This window comes from Anastrepha ludens, chromosome 3, assembly GCF_028408465.1.
Source record: "Anastrepha ludens isolate Willacy chromosome 3, idAnaLude1.1, whole genome shotgun sequence".
NCBI classification, from domain to species: domain Eukaryota; kingdom Metazoa; phylum Arthropoda; class Insecta; order Diptera; family Tephritidae; genus Anastrepha; species Anastrepha ludens.
Window position 1 is genome coordinate 52,149,975 of NC_071499.1, and position 6,544 is coordinate 52,156,518.

General features: G+C 34.5%; 2 non-coding genes across 2 annotated transcripts; both read right to left on the reverse strand.

Moving 5' to 3' along the window:
• Positions 1 to 966: 966 nt before the first annotated feature.
• Positions 967 to 1,048, reverse strand: Trnas-uga (transfer RNA serine (anticodon UGA)). The gene has a single exon. It is a non-coding gene; the product is annotated as a tRNA-Ser (tRNA).
• A 5,223-nt stretch (positions 1,049 to 6,271) lies between these two features.
• On the reverse strand, positions 6,272 to 6,343 carry Trnag-ucc (transfer RNA glycine (anticodon UCC)). Its single transcript has one exon. It is a non-coding gene; the product is annotated as a tRNA-Gly (tRNA).
• Positions 6,344 to 6,544: the final 201 nt, after the last annotated feature.

Here is a 6,544-nt window from a genome sequence, read left to right on the forward strand (position 1 = left end):
ACAACCAAAGGTTACCCGGGTCCACGTTTTGACCTATATCTCGAGACCCCAGTCACGGAGCGGCATGAAAAATACTCTGAACTAAAGCATTCACCAACAGCTTCCATTTGATACCCATATTGTACATACACATCCGAAGGTTACCCGGGTCTACCTTTTGACCTTTATCTCGAACCCTATCCACCAATAGGTATCCAAACTATACGGAAACCATCTTCAGACCTTCTTAACAATGTGTGTAAGTTTGGTTTAATTTGGTGCAAAGACACGGCCGGTTAGCGAACACTCACAAAAAGTTTACTTCATTTTATATATATGTAAGATGTAAGACATTTACATATATGTCGTAACGAATTCGGTATCGCGAAATTAAGTTCAAAATTTCCCAAAATATCGGATTGAACAATTATTGCTAATTTTGACATATTGAATTGAACATAATTGATCGTAGATAATGAATTTTGAATTGATAACGAAATGCTAAAGCCGAAACCACTCAAAGTCTTGTTTTTACAATTTAAATTTATTTACCGCCTACCAATTATAGTCGTAGTTTAGGTATTATCATTTCAAAAGCCACTCGACAAATAAGCGTAGACAAACATGCGCGCGTGTAAATATTAAATATTTATAGCTTACTTTATTTTGTCGTTACTTCGCTCATATTGGCCAAACGCGCAACTTAGCAGATGTTGCTATATAATAGAGCTGCATACACTTACATACATACATACATAAATATCTCACATGCATATATGTAAGTACATTAACACAGCTGAGCGGTGTCGAGAGAGACAGAGACATATCTACGTCAGCGCCCCCCTATAATTCTTCGCTTATTCGTATAATTAGTAATATTTGCTTTTTAAAATATCTCTATAACATTAAAATTCACTATTTTATGGAATTAATCTGCTTACCTTTTGCTCTATTCAAAATTGGCTTATATTTTAAATAAAAAAACTCCGCTGCGGACAGGATTCGAACCTGTGCGGGCAGAACCCAATGGATTTCAAGTCCATCTCCTTAACCACTCGGACACCGCAGCTCTTGATCGGTACTTTTCAAAGTGTTCACTTCACACAATGTACGTGTGTGTGTGTGTGTGTATGCGTGCGTGCTAGCTTACGAAATATATGGCTTTTAGCAATGTTTTAGCAGTGATAAATAAATTATTTTCTGTTAAAAATTTATATCTGCCTATAGTCGAACGTGTGTGTATGTATGTATGTATGTATATATTTTGCACGTGTTCGCACTTTGCTTTGGTCCACATTAATATGAACTTAGATTGTTGCTAAGCACAGAAAATATTAATAAATGTTTAGTTGGGTGTTTTTTCACTCTTCCATGCACAACAACAGTACGTACATACATTTGTACAGGGTGGTCCATCTGTCTTCTTTTCGCCAATCGTGAGCAAGTGGCGAATAGATGAAGCAACTGGTATACTGATATACTTTTCGAGTTATTCAACAATTAACAAACGGCGCTTAGGCGCTCCGGTAATCGATAGCAAAACTTTAAATGCATTTTTCTCAAAGCTATGTTTAATGAACTGGTGATCACTGTAACTTAAGGGGACAGATACCTGTAAAATTACGAAAAACAAATTTTTTTTCTTCATAAAATGTTAATACAGCGTACGCTCGATAACATGAACTAATTCAAACCAAGGCAGTTCACGTTAACAAAAGTGTTCACGTTTTGGAATGCCCAAAAAGACTAAGTAAATATATTTTTTCACATTTAAATTCACATTTTATTCTTGTTTTCGTTGCATATTAATTGAAAATTAAGTCATACGATGGTTTTATTTAAAAAAATCAGTCATCTTTTTTTGTATCTTCTGTTTTTCTAAAACTTGAAGCACAGCTTTCTCCCTTAACCGTCTTAGCACCCTCATATCATTTTGATTGACGTCTTCATGACCAGCCCATATTAATGCCTTGTTGAAAATTTCAACTGCTTCAGTCGGCTTAATTTTCTCCAGTTGCTCTGATACGCTGTCATCATCGGATTCGTCAACTTGTTGATGATCGTCATGTGCATTGCCCTCCTCGATATCTTCGTTCCATTCATGAATGGCTGGTAACGTGAATTCAATCTGAAATTTTTAATAAAAAATAGTGTTTTCAATAACCAACATATATATAGTATCTTTGAGCATATCTGCGAGCACGAACGAACCACAGGATTTAAACTATGATACTAAGGAGATCGACGGTGTTGCTAATCAAGGTGCGAAGTTCAGCTTTCCATTTTTCTTTTAAAACCGCCAACGGAACATTATCTTCGGGATCATCATTGTTTACCGCAAAATTTAAAATACTGTTCCAGCACTTAGCTAATGTTGCTTCAGCAACACGAAACCAAGCCGCATCCAAAAGATGTATAGCTATTTTTAAGTAAATTTTTTTCAACGACTCGAGCAAATCAGACTTTGTCGCTGCTATTGCTAGCGAAGAAGTTTGCTTCATTTTCTTTAAATTTTGCATGGAGTGTTTTTGCCTTTTGTTTCAACATTAGAGCACTTACTGGCCAGTTTTTATCTCGCAGTGTTTTTCTATTTCCAGGTCCACAATACGTGTTGTTTACGCATTTTAAAATCACTTGCTTTTTCGCTTTAAAGTTACAAATTGTTGCTTTAGCAACATTATATTTCTTTGCTAAAATCGTGACAGAATAGCCTTTTTTTTAAAAAGCCAAGAATTTTAGCCTTTTGTTTTAATGTCAAGTACACGGGTTTTTTAGAACTCGTTCTCACCAGAAAACATAAGACGAAATACTCTTTGCAAAACCTAAACCGCGACTGAAATATTTTACTCCTTACATGCAATTACGAATAAAATGCCTATCTTACAATTAGGGGATTCGCCAATTTCAGAATACTTGAGATCAATGTAAACTACATTCAAATAATTGTAACGTTTATTGTTAACGTTATAGAGCTTTTTGGGTTTGTTCACGTTTTAGAATAGTCAATGCACAAAAATGTCTGTTCACGTTTTGGGGTGTTCACGCTTTAGAGCGTTCACTATCGAGCGTGCGCTGCATAATCCTTTAAGAATATTTAAAACAAAATTTAGAACGTAAATTTAAGTATTTCTTATATTATAGATCGTCACCCGTGACGACTCTACACTTTGCGTTCGAGCGCTGGAAGAGGTATAGTTACGTTGCCGACTTTAGACGCGTTTTTTTCAAAACTATATTTTTCGAATTGGCGTACGCGATAACTCGAAAAGTTATTGACCGCTCTCCCTGAAATTTTGCACATATATTTTTTATGATATTACTTTCTATGTGTTTCAAGTTTTCGAAAATTTTTCGAAAAAATAATTTTTTCGAAGCAAAAATAGTAGGAAAATTTGCTCCAAAATTCATTTTATTTGTTTGAAGGATTTTATTCCGCGAATTTTTTTCTTCATTTGTTTTTAATTCATATAGAAATTATGGCATTAATTAAAATATTTGGCTTTTTGTATTCAGGTTACTTACGCCGATGCCACAATGCCCGCCGATTGAGAAGCCCCGCTGCGACTATCTGGAAGAATTGAGTGTACATCCGCCATTTTAAGTGATTAAAATAAATAAAAAAAAGTTTTATATTAGTTTAATGTATAAATATACTGTATGCCAATTTAAAAAAAAAATATATTGACTTCTTTATTTTAAATAATTTTAATGAAAATCAGGGAAAATATGTCCCCTTAACAACCGCTTGGCAGATTTGAAAAAAATTTATACTGCTTTTGAAAACATATAAAACTCGTGTTTGATCCAAGAATTTTTTTTCTTCCAAAATTTCGATCTTTTTTAACAATTAATTGTCAGTTTTTTTTCGAAAATCTGAAAAATATTTTCTGAGGCCGCCATATTGTTAATTTTGACAACAAAAAAAGCTTCGATCAGGCACAAGATTGTCTATTAATAAAATTAATTTCTCTTGTCCGATTGATTTTAAATGAATCTCCAAGGACTTGTGATGATCACCACATGGAACTTCTGGAGAAACGGGCTCTACACAACCAGCGATAACTTTTACAATTATTGATAATTAATTTTTTTTTTTAATTTTGCTACAGTCAAGTCGAACCAGGATGTATTAATGCTATGTTTTCATTTTTGCAAAATAAAGCAACTGACTAGCAAAATCAAAAATATTGAAAATCATCATTTTTTCAAGCCTCTGACTACCCTTAACCCCATAAATGAGCATATATTGGCAAAGTGGGAATAGAGCTGCCTTGAATTACATGTGTTTGTAAGGCAGTGGCCCCTATTATGAGTTGGATTCGATATTCGCTGGTTGTCGAAGATCGAAAATCGAATGTCAATTTAGTATTATAAGCGGTGCAACCCAGTAGAAATTTTCGTTGTATACCAGAGTCGAATGCAATTTTGCTTTCGATTGTTTAGCGTATTGTGGGAAAATTTGTTAAAGTGTATGTTGTTTGCGATTATTTATTGTTTTATAGTAACCAAATAATAAATATATACTAATTTTGTTAATTTTATGCAGGCCGAAAGTCGTGAGTACCAAACTGCAATTAAAAAGGCTGGTTGCATTAATGGAAGAGAATTCACAATTCGCAAAAGGGATTTGCACCAAAGTTCAAGCAGCAAAGAAATGTGAGGAGTTTACGACGGAGCTGAATTGCTTGGGACCACCAGTTAGAACGGCAGCAAAATGGATTAAGGTTAATAATGGTTTTTTTTTGTGATGTTTATAGAAATAAATTTTTATTTTCCATTGGCAGGCAGGGGCTGAAATACGTAGAGGAACTGAAATACATATTTTTTTCGAATGACGAATAATTGAATAAAGAAAATGTATAACAAAAATAAAACAGAAACTGTGGTGTAAAGGTTTCTATTTAATACTTTTTAGATTTTTCTATAATATTCTAAGAATTTCATTTCTTATATTTCTGCTTCTCCGTTATTTGACTCCACTTCAATATCTTCAGCATCATCGTACACAGTGGGTTGAGCAAGTCCTAGCATACCTTCATTACCAATACTCAATTGGTACGATCCCTGAGCACAAAATCGCAGAACTGTGGCTAGCTTTAAGATATTTGGAATGGATTTGGCTCGGGTGTGGTGCTGCAACTGGTTTTCTGTACCGGACAGTAGGTTCATAAACGCTTCTTTAGATAATTTAAAGTTCTTTAAAAATCTGTAAGGAAATTTCTGTAATATTAAGTACGTCAACACATTTTGAAAATTCTAAACTTACTCAGTGAAAACCATTTCTAGGGCGTTGCATGCGTCCCTCAACCGTTTTTTTATACTTCTAGCTAATTCCACTAATCCGTCATCGCCCGATGAATCGTCGAACCACAACTCCGTGGTACTCATTTTCACAAAAAATACTTTTTTTAACTTTTAAAAATGTTGTTTACAAAGAATTTCTAGCTGAGAAAAAATTATCTATTGTAAATGAGTCGAGCGATCGAAATTCACAATAGTCCTATTCTTCAGCGAATGAGCACCATAATACCAAATGAAAATTCGTTCGATCAGCACTTTCGACTACAGTTGAAGATCGAATGTTGCTTATAATAAGGGCCAGTGAGTTATACCCGTCTAATGATGTATAGCCATATTCGCTAGCGGCGAATCTTACTCGATAACTTTGTTCTTGCTTTGGCATGCAAATTTTTCGTCATGTTAATCGAACATGCGAGCGGGGAAATGGCGAATAGAAGAGGCCTTATAATAATATTAGTTTAGGGAAAAAGAGATCCAGTAGTTTCGCGGTAAATGGCGGTAGTGAGCGATATATCGTAAGGTATCGATCAAACAATTCAAAGTTTATGCTCCTTGTTAAGGTGACATTTCACACTAAAAATATTCTCTTGCTGTTTTTTGTTTGTTCCATACAGTTGAGAGTTACAGGGTGTTAACAATGGAAGCCCATAAAGAGAAAACTTGGTTGATTTTACAGATTTTCTTTGATAAAGGCGAAAATGCAAGCCAGGCCGTTGAAATTGTGAGTGCAGTTTATGGTGCCGATACAGTGACAGCTAATTACGTGTAATTTTATTTTCGTCGATTCCGTTCAGGCATTTTTGCTGCTAAAGAAAATGTCAATAATGTTGAAAAGTCGATAAATAATCGAAGTTGAGCGTCGTGTTCGTATTCGTAAAGGCGTAAGGTTCGACCCTAAACGAGTTTTGAATGATTAGCGCCAAAATATTGATTTCTTTTTCCCCACATCTGGTTAATTTTAAACTACCCGATTTTTATTAAAAAAAAACTGTGCGTCGGCCGGGAATCGAACCCGGATCAACTGCTTGGAAGGCAACTATGCTGACCATTACACCACCGACGCTCTTGAGACTCCATCACCTGTTTATTAAAATCTACAACTATAATTTTTTTATATTAAATATAATATTAATATTTGCATCGTCATACATAATAAAAAAAAGAAAATAAGGCGCTTATGGGTACTATCCAATTATAAACAGCGATAGTTATGTACTTATACATAAATATGTACAGATATAGGCTATATAGGATTTTAAAACAG